The sequence below is a fragment of the Oncorhynchus kisutch genome, linkage group LG29, assembly GCF_002021735.2.
Source record: "Oncorhynchus kisutch isolate 150728-3 linkage group LG29, Okis_V2, whole genome shotgun sequence".
Taxonomy (NCBI): Eukaryota; Metazoa; Chordata; class Actinopteri; order Salmoniformes; family Salmonidae; genus Oncorhynchus; species Oncorhynchus kisutch.
The window spans coordinates 5,870,204-5,887,023 of record NC_034202.2 but is presented as its reverse complement, the minus strand read 5'-3'; the positions used below and the strand labels follow the sequence as shown (position 1 = coordinate 5,887,023).

The following is a 16,820-nucleotide window of genomic DNA, read 5'->3' as shown; positions in this document are numbered from 1 at the left end:
TAATACTGTATCGTGAGATGCCTCGCAATTCCCATCCCTAAGCAGGAAGTAAACAAAAAGGTGAACAAAAAAGTTGAGATGGGGGAAGAGTACTTCCATATTGAGTCAATGTGGAGGTATTGGTTCTATTCGAATAAAAATTAATGAGAGAGAGAACAGATGATTATTTTGTTTAGGCCACATGTGGCTTTGGCTATCATCTAGAGCAGTGGTCACCAATCGGTCGATCGCGATCTTCAAGACATTCTTAGTCGTTTACCAAACATTTCTGAAGAAAAGCCAATGATAAAGGCATTAAAGGCCTGCGCTGTTGGCAGTAGGTGCACTTGATTCAAAAGCCCTGCACATCGGGTAGGCAGTGTTCCCATTTTGAATCATTTCATTTGTCTGAAAAGAAGATGAGAAAAAAAAAACAGCCTTACCGGGAGATCAGTGGCTAAATCGAATGGCCCACACAGTAGGCACAATCAGATAGCTTAAATCACTGACAAATCACTGTGCCTACAGCTTCCACAACCCCGGGCCACAGCAAAGTTTGACACCAGCCTACATGAGATTTCATAACTTTTAAAACCATGACCAGAGAGCAACTCAAAGAATACAGCAAAGAGCTGCTGTTTTTATGCGTGAGTTCATGTCTAAGTTTTTAATTCAGCACCGTCACTGTTTTTATTCAACATTATTACAAAACATGCCTCTCCCTACTTCCACTCGCGCTGCAATGAATGAGTAGTCAAGTGTATCGATAGCCCTGCGTTTTCATAAGGAAGACGGTGTCCCCTCTCTCTGGTTAGCCTCATCGGAAGAAAGGAAGGAGAGAGCAGGGACCATGAAAGGCGGACCCTCCACTGAGACTTATTCCGTGTTCAAAAAAACTGGGAACTAGGAAATATCTGACTTCAGTGCATTCAAGACAACTGGGAACTCCAAAAATAAAAAATAAAAGCGAACCGGTCATCCAATCCAAGTCGGAAACTCTGGCATCTTTCCAGAGCTCAGACTTTCTGACCTGAAAATCACAGACGTCATGATTTGACCTCTTTCACTTGACCTCAGTCATTTTCTATTAAAAAAAGGTATCTTTACTTTTACTAAAGAATGGCAATTGGGTACTTTTTCCACCACTGCCAAAATACAAGTGGCCCACTTCCTTATAGCAAGGCTTGGTTGGTCAAATCTGATTATACAATCAAATCACCCTCATACACTTTATCTTATTAAACCTTGCATTGGTAACCAGTATGAACATGCCAGGAAAGGAAATGCTACAGTCTACACTTTGCCTACAAGACTTCAACAAAACCATGGTCAGTCTCAAACCAAAAGCACAATCAATCTTACCAATGAGCCAAGTCAAAGAACAAATAATTCAACATGGGCCAAATTTGAATTGGCTGTTCTACAGGAATGCAATCTGAGAGGGAGCCGAGGACCATTGTGTGTAATATGCTCACTCACGTCTACTGCTGTACATTGCTATGAAATTCTAAACTACCTGTAAGAGGATGGTGCTGTTACCAAGAAGCTTAAACTTACAGGCTAACAGAAACCAGATGGACAGAATTTATTTGGCACATCTTAAGATAGCTAACGTAATAGTTATAATCTACATAGCTGACAAACAGTAGTGAATTGCATACAAGTGTAAATTGATCTCCTCACTTAAGTTCTGCTGCAGGAGTGACTTACCTCACGAAGCTCCCATTTTGCTCGTTGTGCTTTTTTGTAAACAAACACGTGACTGGCTCAAATCGCTGTTTTGGGAAACCATCCCATGTCTTTTTCCAAATACCCTGGTATACCGCCCAAGCCCCATTTTCAGCACTCGAGAGAAAGGGTTAAAAACAGACCCTGTTAATGAGAGGACTTGAGCAGCGTTACCTGAACTGTGCCGTGTCTTGCATTTTCCCGTTACCAGGATGACAAATCAACAGGATCACCTTTGGACAGTTCTAATAACCTGAGGTGTTAGTTTGGCCTGGGTAAGTGTGTGTGTGCTGGTGCTGAGTAGTCAGCCTGATAATCCAGTGAAGATGAGCCTGCCTACCAAGAGCCTACAATCCCCTGAATCAACCTTATCTTGTTAGCTAGATTCATCACCTGCTAATTATCTAAACTCACTAACCACAAAAAGCAACATAAAGCAGTCATTTAAACAAAAAAAGACAGGTTTTACTTGGCATAGACAAAGCATATGGTGACTCACAGATAAAGCTTGTAATGGCCTACTTATCCAGGGTAAATACAAAATCATAGATGCTTGCATATTAAAAAGAAATTAACAGCTTCATGGTTTTATAAAATGTTCACCTCCCATTTTAAAATCCCAGAGTCATTGTAGGGTTCCGGTCTAGCTAGTTAATCATTCTAGAATGACATTGGATAGCTCCATTTTTAACACTAAGGTTACCATATCAGATAAATCCGTCGTGAGATTAGCCTCATTAAAATACATGATCAAAACCAGCAGATCGAAGTTAGCCTGGGATTCTAGCTAATCGTATTAGTAAAGGTGAAAGCTAATGAAAATGCCAAGTACAGGTCAAGACATCTGTCCTAAAACACGAACTGAAGGTATTCGACAAATGTAGTGATGAACAACATGCATTTAATCTCGTTATTTACAGTTCTTTGTCCTCTTATTTCCTTCCGCATTATACTGATTGTCAATAAAGAGGACTCGTGCCTTTATCTGTGTCACGCCTATGGAACGACTGCGTTATCCAATACGTTAGCCAGCATGAAACATTGTCAGATAGCAATTAATTGAGTTGTTGTTACCTAGTTAACACAAAGTACACGGTAGATTTGACATTGCAGTTTAGGAAAACAAAACAATAGTAATTGTCATATTCCAGTCTGTAAAACTAACAACCTATCTAGTTTGCTATAACAGGATATCGCTAACTAGCCAAAGCCATTCCATTAGTAATTGTGAGCTTGCCAACACTTTCGTAAGGAAATCCACCTGTGAAGAGTGCAAGTTAGCGAGAACACACACACACACCAACCGCTAGTTTGCTAGCTAGCTCACACGTTACAACAAAGTGGTTATGGTATAACAAGTGTCGTTAACGGACTTCACTTACCGTAAAATGATGTCGAATTAGTTATATAGTCCAGAAATAGCTTAAAAACCACGAAACTTTTAAACTGTATAAATTCGCTAGCCGACTACGTTTTCCCCTTCAAGCATCCACTCAATGTACACTTAGCGTTAGCTAGCTAGATAACTGGCTAGCTATCCAGTTGGCAAACGCATTCTTTCGCGAGAGACCAATCCCCTCGAAAGTTGTTTAGCATTCCGAGTTTGCGTCTCGCTGAAAAACAGTGTCCAGTGTGTCAGACAATAAACAAAAAGTAATGACTAAAATAAGACGGGGGACACAAGTATTCGATTTGATAAGATATTTGGGTTAAAAATATTAAAAAAGGGACATTAAAATGAATCCAAAATGTCCACAGCCAATGAAATTGCTACAGGCAACAACAAAAAAATCCGCCACCACGAAAGAAGATTCCTTTCCTCTGAAGAACGCCGCGCCGAAATGTTTTCAATCCTAATCTCCCGTTCTTTTTGCCATTCCAAAATTATACATACATCTTGTTTGTAGCAAGAACACGCTACAATTCACGACGAAAGACAGAGTTGGCCACAGACTGTCAAGCCAACACCAGTGTATGCTGCTGTATCGTTGGCCCAGTCAGTAAATCCAGTGGGGGCAACGACAACCCTGCATCTGATGGACATGTTGATGTAACCAATGAAATGGGTGTATCAGTCGTTCGTAAATTATGTTCACCAATACGCTTTGTGGAGAGGTAGCTAGGACATATTTTACAGTATATTTTTCGCTGTTGTGATACTTACTGCTCACAATTACTTGGAAGGTTATTTTAGATGTTATTTTACAACAGAAAACAATGTACATTTGTTGTTGTGTGAACAAGACTTGCATTAGGTACATTGAGGGATATGCACATGATAAAGGGGTACAGTCACTCAAACAGAGTAAAGTGATGATAGTGATGGAATGTGTCACTGATGCATAATCATAATCGAGTTATTTTCCCTCCCTTCTTTGATGTAATAACCGCTGATGCCATTTGAATAGATTAAAGTAATTATCCAATGATCCCCTGTGAAGATAGATTGGGAAATAAAGCGTTGTTTTGACATGACATAAATAATTACTCCCAAATACAACAGAGAGACTGAAGAACATCAATGTAGCTACAAGTGCAATAGCGTATACTGCATTTGAACGAATATGAACTGCATTTGAACGAATATGTTTTAGACATCACCTTGTGGGCAAATTCGATTTCAAATGGTGATTTTTCTACGATGTTCCAGCCTTTAGCCAGAGAGTGGTCTCCCAGACGAGGATTACATCTACCTCTAGGACTGAAAAGCACGCCCAACTGAGAATCTCCATTGAAGTGCTTTTTAGTTAAGGCTTAATCTTGGTCCGGACCCTGGAAACTGACCGTAATGTACAATGGTCAGTGTAATGTGATGATGTATGATGTTTTGTCTCCCCCTTGTGGACACACAAAACAGTATTTGTATTAATTAAGGATCCCCATTAGCTGCTGCCAATCTTCCTGGGGTCCAAACACATTAAGGCACATTTAAAAATAAAAAAAACAGTACATCATATAATGTCATTACACCACTCCCTGTATACCAAGACTTCGTGGCCTCACACAGTTCCCACTTCATCATCATCAAGTTCACTGACCCCTTACAAAAAATATTGCCGTTTTGAAACTGTAGTAAAATTGCAGTAACTACAGTTGACTGAGGTATTTCGGATGTAGTAATTGCAGAATACTGCACCATAAGTGCAGTTACACTGCAAAATGTAGCAGAATTTGTATTTTATTTTGGACGCAGTATTTTCAGCTCTACTGCACACTAATGCCGTTATACTGCAGTGTACTGCAGCTCTACTGCACACTAATGCAGTTATACTGTAGTGTACTGCAGCTCTACTGCACACTAATGCCGTTATACTGCAGTGTACTGCAGCTCTACTGCACACTAATGCCGTTATACTGTAGTGTACTGCACACTAATGCCGTTATACTGTAGTGTACTGCAGCTCTACTGCACACTAATGCAGTTATACTGTAGTGTACTGCAGCTCTACTGCACACTAATGCAGTTATACTGTAGTGTACTGCAGCTCTACTGCACACTAATGCCGTTATACTGTAGTGTACTGCAGCTCTACTGCACACTAATGCTGTTATACTGCAGTATACTGCAGTTATACTGTACTCTGACTGCAATCTTTTTTCATAAGGGACAACACGAAAGTAGTAGGCCTGATTACCAACAACGACGAGAGAGCCTAGGCACTCTGACGGCATGGTGCCAGGTAAACAACCTCTCCCTCAACGTCAGGAAAACAAAGGAGCTGATTGTGGACATCAGGATGGTCCAGGCTGGGCATGCTCCCATCCTCATCAACGAGACTTCCGCGGAGACGGTCAAAAACTTCAAGTTCCTTGGCATACACATCTCAGAGGAGCGGAAATGGTCAAACCACACAGACACTGAAGAAACTCTGCCTGTCCTCGAGGGCCCTCACAGTGTTCTACAGGAGCATCAGAGAGCATACTGTCGGGCTGCATCACAGCCTGGTACAGCAACTCCATCACCGCTGGAGCAATGCCTCTTTCTGGCCACTCTTCTGTAATGCCCAGCTGTGTGGAGTGTATGGCTTAAAGTGGCCCTATGGACAGATACTCCAACCTCCGCTGTGGAGCTTTGCAGCTCCTTCAGGGTTCTCTTTGGTCTCTTTGTTGCCTCTCTGATTAATGCCCTCCTTGCCTGGTCCGTGAGTTTTGGTGGGCGGCCCTCTCTTGGCAGGTTTGTTGTGGTGCCATATTCTTTCCATTTTCTAATAATGGATTTAATGGTTCTCCATGGGATGTTCAAAGTTTCCGAATTTTTTTAAATAAACCAACGCTGATCTGTACTTCTCAACAACTTTGTCCCTGACCTGTTTGGAGAGCTTCTTGTTCTTCTTGGTGTCGCCTGCTTGGTGGTGCCTCTTGCTTAGTGATGTTGCAGACTCTGGGGCCTTTCAGGACAGGTGTATATATACTGAGAGCATGTGACAGATCATGTGATACTTAAATAAAGTCCACCTGTGTGCAATCTAACTAATTATGTGACTTCTGAAGGTAATTGGCTGCACCAGATCTTATTTAGGGCCTTCATAGTAAAGGGGCTGAATACATATGCACCACTTTTCAGTTTAGCATTTTGTATGCTTTGAAACAAGTCATATTTTTTCCTTTCACTTCACCAATTTGGATATTTTGTGTTTGTCCATTACATGAAATACAATTAAAATCCATTTAAATTACAGGCTGTAATGCAACAAAATAGGAAAAACGCCAAGGGGGTGAATACTTTTGCAAGGCACTGTATATATATATATATATATATGTGTGTGTATGTATGTAATATTGCACACGTGGTAGCATTCAAAGATGCTTGCCAATCAAAGGGAACTTGCAGGCTTAAATTCTCTTTCTTCTTAAAACTATAGATGCATAAAGAAAGGAATATGGTAACTCAAGATGAATGGTGAGTGGAGTGGATTGACTGTGCCATACCTTAGGGTTCATTATTCCTCTCTATTTTAAAACGACTGACGAAGACGCCCATGGAGTAGACCTCGCTCCACAGGTAGCCATAGTACTGGCCATCGTAGCCCCCAGCCAAGCGTAGTTACCTTATTACATATGAATGGGTGAATTGGTGGAGAGGTTTCTATATGTGTGACATCTGACCTGTATTGGCGACTCGGGAGGAAATGAGTTTGTTGAGCAGATTGTCAGAGATGGGGCTCCTTCTCCCATACCCAGTTCTCCAGTATCTGAAATGACACCTCCACAAAGTCTGTCTCTCCAAGGGTCCCACTGAACTCTGAGAACGTCATCCAGGGAGGGATTCATGGAGATTAGAAAACACTGTCGATTTTCAGGACCAAGCTGGTGATTATTGCGTCCAGGGTCAGTGTTGAATGTGCACCCAATGTGCCTACCCTGGAGCAGAGCTTGTGCATGATGTGGCCAAACTCACGGAAGAAGGTCTCCAGCAGAGAGGGCAAGCATTTCTGCCGGCATCCTACGTTTCCCATCAGCCCACCGACAGCCGGGCTGGAGCCCGCAGAAAGGACACAAGATCAACGATTCAAAATCAAGCACGGTGTGAATCATGCTCTGGACCTTATAATTAGCCATAGTATGATATCATAGTATGATACCATAGTATGATATCTGCTATGGAAGCTTCGAACAAAGCAACTAGCTCTGCATCCCTACCAGGAGTGAACAACTGTAGCCCCAATAGCCCCATACAGTCCTGCTGATGTTCATTCTTCTGTGGCCTTTCAGCTGGACTATCTGGGATGCAGGTTCAAGTAGAACTGGCCAATCTTCTTCCCGGTGGCCGTGTCCAGTACGGAGTAGAGGCTGACGTTGTCGTATCACACGTGGGCGTTGTTCATCCTCTTGAAGGTTCATCCTCTCTGCCCCAGCAGGTCCTGTTAGATACTGAGCAGCCCCTCCGTCACCACCTCAGGAAGAAAGTACTCGATCAGCTTGTCCTTGTCCGCGGAAAACTTCACCTGCTCCACGTGGTTCATGTAGTAGGGCATGTCCCAGGCATTGATCTGTCCATCAAAGGCTTTTCACCGCATTGCACAGTCCCTGTTCTTCAGGGCCAGGATGTACTTCCTTTCCTTCAAGCACACCGGCTTCAGTTTCTCCTAGAAGTCACCTGTAAAGTAGAAGACATGGAAATTATATCAAAATGGAGTGGATGCCACCTCAACTCAATTTCAATTAGCTGTTTTATTTTCAAGTTTCTTTCCACAATTTGTGATTATAGTGCTAGAAAGGTTATTGAAGCACAGAGGCTGCTGACTCATAAACATATTCCGGATCTGACTATTGGTAAGTCATTACATATTTATTAAATATCTATTGCATTTATATCTGAATACTGTGTAATACAGCTCTACTTTGATTTATTAATAGGCCATGAATAGAGAAAGCATGCCACGTGTTGGTATTCAAGTACATTCTTGGCGTGGGTACTCATTGCCAGTAGCTGTGCCACCTTTGACCTCAGCTCAATCAGCTGCTCCAAAATGACTGTGTTAAACCTGCAACAAGACGTAAAACATGAAACTTTCAGGAAGTCTGGCACATATGGTCATAAATAATGCATGTTGACTTCTATGAGAACTCTCTGAACTCAATACATTGAGAACAAGGGTATTCAACAGCATAAACTTGTCGTGGGGAAAGAAATAGATGGTCCTGAAATAGATGGATAAACTTAAACATTTTATTTTATTTATTTATTGCACCCCTTGGCACCCTTATAATTCCAAACTTTGTTATAGTAGATGCCAAGTGGCAAACCAACATTGCAGATTTAAAAGATCAATCACCCAACCAAACAAACAGTAAATCAATGAATAAAACAATACATGAATCTATTATCAATATGATTTGTAGAGCACTTTTTACAAGTACAAGTGGACCAACAGCAGGAGGTTACCTCCTTACACCTGCTGTGGAAAGCAGTCTCCATCTTTCTCTTCATTTTTATTTATTTATTTATTTCACCTTTATTAAACCAGGTAGGCTAGTTGAGACAAGTTCTCATTTACAACTGCGATCCGGCCAAGAATAAAGCAAAGCAGGTCGACACACAACAACAACAGAGTTAAACATGGAATAAACAAACATACAGTCAATAATACAGTAGAAAAAATCTATATACAGTGTGTGTGTCACGTCCTCGCCATAGAGAGGCTTTTATTCTCTATTTTGGTTAGGCCAGGGTGTGACTAGGGTGGGCATTCTAGGTTCTTTATTTCTGTGTTTTGTGGGTAGTTAGTTTCTGTTTAGTGTCTGCACCTGACAGAACTGTTTTGGTTTTTGACTTTGTTATTTTGTTCTAGTGTTTTTTTTGTTTTTTTAAAATAAAATATCATGAACACTTACAACGCTGCGCTTTGGTCCTATCCTCATTCCGACGAGAGTCGTGACAGTGTGCAAATGAGGTAAGATAAGGGAGGTAAGGCAATAAATAGGCCATGATGGTGAAGTAATTACAATATACCAATTAAACACTGGAGTGATTGATGGGCAGAAGATGAATGTGCAAGTAGAGATACTGGGGTGCAAAGGAGCAAGATAAATACAGTATGGGGATGAGGTAGTTGGATGAGGTAGTTGGATGGGCTATGTACAGGTGCAATGATCTGCGAGCTGCTCTGACAGCTGGTGCTTAAAGCTAGTGAGGGAGATATGAGGCTTCAGTGATTTTTGCAGTTTGTTCCAGTCATTGGCAGCAGAGAACTGGAGCGTACAGGTCGCAATGATGGGTAGTATATGGGGCTTTGGTGACAAAACGGATGTCACTGTGATAGACTGCATCCAATTTGTTGAGTAGAGTGTTGGAGGCTATTTTGTAAATGACATCGTCGAAGTCGAGGATCGGTAGGATGGTCAGTTTTACGAAGGGTATGTTTGGCAGCATGAGTGAAGGATGCTTTGTTGCAAAATAGGAAGCTGATTCTAGATTTAATTTTGGTTTGGAGATGCTTATTGTGAGTCTGGAAGGAGCGTTTACAGTCTACCTAGACACCTAGGTATTTGTAATTGTCCACAAGTCAGAACCGTCCAGAGTAGTGATGCTGGATGGGCAGGCAGGTGTGGGCAGCGATCGGTTGAAGAGCCTGCATTTAGTATTACTTGCATTTAAGAGCAGTTTGAGGGGTGCAACTCAATATTAGGAAGGTGTTCCTAATGTGTTGTCCTCTCAGTGTATATAGCCTGAGCGTGAAAAACCTAGCAGCATTGCAGTTCTTGACATACTCAAACCAGTGCACCTGGAACCTACTACCTTACCCCGCTCAAAGGCACGTAAATATTTTGTCTTGACCATTCACCCTCTGAACGGCACACATACACAATCCATGTCTCCAATTGTCTCAAGGCTTTAAAATCCTTCTTTAACATGTCTTCTCCAATTCATCTACACTGATTGAAGTGGATTTAACAGGTGACATCAATAAGGGATCATAGCTTTCACCTGGATTCACCTGGACAGTCTGCCATGGAAATAACAGGTGTTCCTAATGTTCGGTACACTCAGTGTATGAAGGACAATCATGAATAGTTCTTTCATTTATTTTAGTTCTGGTTCTGCTTAGTTCGTTTTCACTGAATGTTAGTCGTTGTTTCTACGTCATTCAGATTTTGGTTGAAGTTGATTGAGAGTTCACTGAGTTTTGACAATCATATGATTTCCATGAGAGAGAAAAAATAGTCACATTGGTATGAGAACTCTACAGTGTTGAAAAGTGTAGACCATTACATTTTTAGCTCTGCAAACCACATAACAGCCACATTTCAAATCTTCACCCCAAAATGGTGTTGTCTTCAACCCTTAAGTGCCACTGAGAAATCCTGACCCTTATGTACAGTATATGAAACTCCAACGCTTGTATCACCTTCTGTATATCCTTTGAAAAAAGCAATCATTTTCTCTTCCCTAATGTGATAGGACGGTCTAAGAATCTCTTGGCCTCAGGCATTAGAGTGTCCAGCTGCTTCTCCTGCAAGAGAACATCAGACCACTCTCTGAGGATGCACTTTTACCAAGTTGGCAGCATATTCAATATTTGTCATCTGTCCCATTTTCTGTATGTGTGTGTGTGTGTGTGTGTGTAGTTCTGTCAGTCCGCCAGGTATCCACCTCAGGCAGGCGTTGGAGCAGTACCTAGACAGCTTCCAGGGCCATGTGACAGTTAGGACTTCATCTGGACTCATTGAAATTGACTCATTGAAACTACTTAAAGACAAATTATATTTTGGTATTTGTTTCATTAGTCCAAGTGCAAAAGGCATCATGACGGCTGTATTTCTGTATAAACATTTTAAATACATTTTTCCCTCAAAGCTACACACAATACCCCAAAATGACAAAGCAAAAACGTTTTTCTTTTTAGAAATCTTTGCAAATGTATTACAATTAAAAACGGAAATATAACATTTACATAAGTATTCAAACCCTTTACTCAGTACTTTGTTGAAGCACATTTGGCAGAAATTACAGCCTTGTCTTCTTAGGTATGGCACTACAAGCTTGGCACACCTATATTTGGGGAGTTTCTCCCATTCTTCTCTGAAGATCCTCTCAAGCTCTGTCAGTTTGAATGGGGAGCGTCGCTGCACAGCTATTTTCAGGTCTCTCCAGAGATGTTCGATCGGGTTCAAGTCCAGGCTCTGGCTGGGCCACTCAAGGACATTCAGAGATTTGTCCCGAAGCCACTCCTGCATTGTCTTGGCTGTGTGCTTAGGATCGTTATCCTGTTGGAAGATAAACCTTCACCCCATACTGAGGTCCTGAACACTCTGGAGCAGGTTTTCATCAAGGATCTCTGTACTTTGCTCCGTTCATCTTTCCCTGGATCCTGACTAGTTTCCCAGTCCCTGCCGCTGAAAAGCATCCCCATAGCATGATGCTGCCACCACCATAGGGATAGTGTCAGGTTTCCTCCAAACGTGACGATTCGCATTCAGGCCAAAGTGTTCAATCTTGTTTCTCATGGTCTGAGTCTTTAGGCGCCTTTTGGCAAACTCCAAGCGGGCTGTCATATGCCTTTTACTGAGGAGTGGCTTCCGTTCGGCCACTCTTCCATAAAGGCTTGATTGGTCGAGTGCTGCAGAGATGATTGTCCTTCTGGAAGGTTCTCCCATCTCCACAGAGAAGCTCTGTCAGAGAGGCCATCGGGTCCTCCCTGACCAAGGCCCTTCTCCCCCGATTGCTCAGTTTGGCCAGGCGGCCAGCTCTATGAAGAGTCTTGGTGGTTCCAAATTTCTTCCATTTAAGAATGAGGCCACTGTGTTCTTGGGGACCTTCAATGCTGCAGACATTTGTTGGTACCATTCCTGAGATATGTGCCGACACTATCCTGTCCTTTGACCTCATGGCTTGGTTTTTGCTCTGACATGCACTGTCAACTGTGGAACCTTATATAGACAGCTGTGTGCCTTTCCAAATCATGTCCAATCAATTGAATTTACCACAGGTGGACTCCAATCAAGTTGTAGAAGTATCTCAAGCATGATTGATGAAAACAGGATGCACCTGAGCTCAGTTTTCGAGTCTCATAGCAAAGGGTCTGGATACTTATGCAAATAAGGTTTTTATTTGTAATAAATTTGCAAACATTTCTAAAAACCTGTTTTCGGTTTGTCATTATGAGGTATTGTGTGTAGATTGACGAGGGAAAAAAATATTTCCTTTTTTTGAACAAGGCTGTAACGTAACAAAATGAGGAAAAAGTCAAGGGGTCTGAATAATTTCTGAATGCACTGTATCTTTAAAACGTAATTGCTAAAATGCCAAACATTTTGGGCCTATATCAGCAATGGACTAATAGTTTATTGGTGGAGTTTTCCTTTAAGTACAAAGGGTAATAAATAGTCTGGAGAGAACACTGTCTCCTCTCAGTGCTTTGGCAATACACCCTCTTCCAGATGATTAATCCAAATCATTTGATTGATAATGACATAACGTTTCATTATGTTGATGACTAGTTGAGTATGTATGATATGTGAACATGATAGTCAGTGGAGTAACAAAGGTTTTAACCAGGATCAAGCCACTTGGCATCAGCTGCTGCCAGACCGTAATCCGGTCAAATTACAACTGTAGGCTAAATATAAACCAGTGGTATCAAATGAGGGCACATTTAGAATGAATGAACTCTAACCAAAGCCAACAACGTAACACCTCAAAATAAAAATGATTTTACTCCTGCTCCATTTTTTATCATAAATTATTTTGGCTATGTGCATATTGTACTTATAATAATAGTTAGTTCATAGGTACTTAAAGGAAGGATTCACCCATTTTGAATGTTATATAATTTTGGGGCATTTCTGATCAATGTTGGGGGTAATTTCATGTTTTCATGTGTAACTGAGCTATTGCCGTTCAAGCAGGCAGAAATATAGCCGCTATGACGAGCTTTGCATCATCGGTATGGTGAGTTTGAATGATGCCTGCTTGAACAGCAATTGCTCAAATATACATGAAAACAACATTACCCCAGGAATCGACAGAACATCGCTCAGAGATGCAGAAAAACAATATAACAGTCAAAATGGGTTAATCTTTCCTTTAAATATAGACTCAGCGAAATGACGTTGCTACGAACAGCACCGGAGATATTAAGATGAGCGAGATGCGAAAGTCTCACACAGTCACACACAGTATGTGCACATGTTCGCTTCACGCTGTTTACAGCATGGTAGGAGGGAACCAAAACAGCAGAGAAGTTGAGCCTTGCTCTTCAACGTTCTTAGTTGTTGCGGAAATTGACTCAATATGCTATTTACTTTCTGCATTACTTTATATCGCTGAGTCTACCATTACCTAGTTAGTACAGTATGTTGTTGGTAAGTTGTAGCTTCTAGGCAACAACTCTCTGAAACACGTCGTCCCTCATACTCGTCTCCACTTCAAAGTCAGACAGCTTCTTGTTGGACTCTGTGCTCACTGACCGCATCTCCTTACAAGCAGACATGTACTCGGGGACATCCAGAACATGGCGCTGTGCTGTGGAACAAATGCAGGCAAGATAAAGGTGACATATTCAACTGGTCCAGAGTAGACTATACAAATACATTGTACATTAGTGGATCAGGGAAGAAACAAAATGAGGATTATGTTCAAACAACTGGAGCAGAAGTGTTGCCTAAAATGAGTAATTACTGTATAAACATGTGACTTGAGAGACATCTCCATATAAAACGTTTGTTTTCTCTCTTTTAAGTTTTAACATTAAAAACACATTTGTGAACTTTTGATCAACATAGATCAGTGTGGCCAAGGTCAGACAATAATGTCTCTGCATATTCTAATTTGGCACTGGCCAGTACTTTGAAGGTGTTTTCAATGGACATCTGTTCTACATCCAGATATCTGATGTCGTCGTAGACCTGTTTGATCCTCTGAACCAGGCTCCCTGTCATGATCTGGGGCCAGGTCCCATCTCAGGGTATTTTCGTTGTTGCAGTCTGCCGAGTTACCTGCTGCGGCGACCTGGAAACAGTTTCTGGCAGCAGGTAACACCAGCAGGGTCTTTCTCACACTGGGTTTAAAACCAGACATTCTGGAGACAAAATAGAATTATAACAAGTAAGTCACAAAAAAATAATGTGCATGACAGTAAATTTGCAACTTTTTGTACATTTCATATAACCTCAATGTGATTTAATTCACTTGAAATACTGTAAATTCTAGGAAATATACTGAAATGCTAGGAAATATTTAGGAAATATACTGAAATGCTAGGAAATATTTATCTTAAGCTTAACCATCACACAAACCCATACTTAAACTTAATAGCACCAGTCTTTTTTAAAGCAAATATTGTGTTCGGAGAGAGACTGTTTCATACTTCATGCCAGATGATATTTGCTTTTATTAATGGCCTTCAAGACTTTCACATGATCGCCACTAACACTCTGATTCATTTACCAAATGACTGACAACTGATGCCACAACATGTAATAGTGAAGCAAGTGGTTACAGGCCTGGTTAACAGTAAGATGATGGCAGGCTATGTTATAAAATGGCTCTGTTTTGCTTTGTAAGAATAAAAAATTGCTATTCAAATTAAATACAAATATATAAAAGCATAACTTTTATAACTCCTGACCCCTCCTGTCTCAGCCTCCAGTATTTATGCTGCAGTAGTTTGTGTCGGGGGGCTAGGTTCAGTTTGTTATATCTGGAGTACTTCTCCTGTCCTATCCAGTGTCCTGTGTGAATTTAAGTGTGCTCTCTCTAATTCTCTCTTTCTTTCTCTCTCTCTCGGAGGACCTGAGCCCTAGGACCATGCCTCAGGACTACCTGGCATGATGACTCCTTGCTGTCCCCAGTCCACCCCACATAGCCTGGTTCCTCTCTAGGTTTCTTCCTAGGTTTTGGCCTTTCTAGGGAGTTTTTCCTAGCCACCGTGCTTCTACACCTGCATTGCTTGCTGTTTGGGGTTTTAGGCTGGGTTTCTGTACATCACTTTGAGATATCAGCTGATGTACGAAGGGCTATACATTTGATAACTGAAGTTTCCATAGGTTACTGTAGCAGTAATTTCGGGTGAAAAGGGAGCGAAATAGCTGTTGCAGTGTGTTATCTTTCCTAGAAGAGACATTGCCAATATTACTTACAGTACACAGAAAAAACGTTTAAAATGTGTATTACCTCAAATGACTATAGGGGTCCGTAATTATTGACACCCTTGATAAAGATGAGCAATAACGACTGTATAAAATAATTCAAATAATGCGTTATATTGTATGCTCCAAATCTTGGGAAATTATATTATACAATTGTACAAAATACTAATACAATTGCTCAGAGAAAGAGATTTTTAAATATTTCTTTTCAACAAAAAAAGGGTAGGGGTCAAAAATGATTGACACCCCTTAAGATCCTTATAAATAAAGTAGTCAAAAGTTGAGTATTTGGTCTCTAAGCTTAGTACTCTACAAACAAGCCCCCACTGTATATGATGAAACACTTCTTCCTGGCCAGTATTGCAAGTTGTTATTAACTACACCCTAACAACTGTCACTGTTTCCCTAGCACTACACTATAAAGGTGAAATAAATAAAACTACACACGCCCGAACAAGGAGAGGCATCGACTTCGGCAGAAGTCGTGACACCAGGTTTAAAAAATAAAACCCTATTTTCTACATTGTAGAATAATAGTGAAGAATTCAAAACTATGAAATAACACATATAGTAACCAAAAAAGATTTAAACAAATCCAAATATATTTTATACTCGAGATTCTTCAAATTAGCTACCCTTTGCCTTGATGACAGCTTTGCACACAGTACCACAGTAGGAGTCACAATACCAAGCAGTCAAACAAGGAAATGGTTCTAATCGTTTTTCCACTGGTCATTCCACGGATTTCAGAACTCGGTCCACCAGAAAGTGGAAAGCAACACTTTTGCAGTTCTACTACTTGAGGTCTTTCAAAAAAAGCTGTGTTAGAAAGGATTACCTATACATAATGACCAGCTCATGTTATAGACAGAAGCGAGCTACATGGCAAATCAATCCGAACTCATCTCTCGGCATGTCCAGCCCATCCATTATCACAGCTAGCGGGAAGTTTCCTGCCTTTTTCCATGGCTAAACCAACTTGGCTCGTAATTTAACCATTTTATCCGTATTTACAGATGGCATACAAGTTTGTTATTAAGGCCACATACTGTTCACAAAAATAGAGTACCACAGTATAATAATACCCATAAAACCTAGCAGTCAAACAAGGAAATGGTACCAATAATTTTTCCACCATACATTTTTCCCATTGGGCATTTTAGAAATGCTTAAATATGGGTTGTGTTTCATGTTGGCTTACACTGGAGTGATGTTTTGATACCATGTACATCTCTTTAGGTCAAGGTGACTTGTATCAATATATTTGCCTGTATTTACCCCCCCCCCCAAATGAAATGCTAATTAGCTGCTAATGTGGCAATCATAAAGAACTACACATTCCATGATGATCTGGACGAGACTGCTGAATCGAGGCAATGTGAAGAATCTCTGGATTAACTGGCTGTTAGCTAAATTTAGTGATGAATATATTGGATACATTTCTTTTAAATTGACACAATACCTGTTAGCAAAGTTATCAGCTAGAGATGACATGCAGAAGCTTGCAGGGATTTGTAGTTTGC

At 40.9% G+C, this 16,820-nt stretch overlaps 1 protein-coding gene across 4 annotated transcripts in view; it reads right to left on the bottom strand.

Moving 5' to 3' along the window:
* Window positions 1–3,740, bottom strand: part of LOC109874092 (erbin) — a 124,301-nt gene extending 120,561 nt beyond the window's left edge. For 2 of the 4 annotated variants that reach the window (XM_031809638.1, XM_031809639.1), the window contains exon 1: window positions 3,090–3,740. The gene's annotated coding sequence lies outside the window, so the exon portion shown is untranslated. The remainder of the gene's footprint in view (window positions 1–3,089) is intronic. The other 2 variants (XM_031809640.1, XM_020465858.2) reach the window with 2 other exon arrangements.
* Between the last annotated feature and the right edge of the window lie 13,080 nt (window positions 3,741–16,820).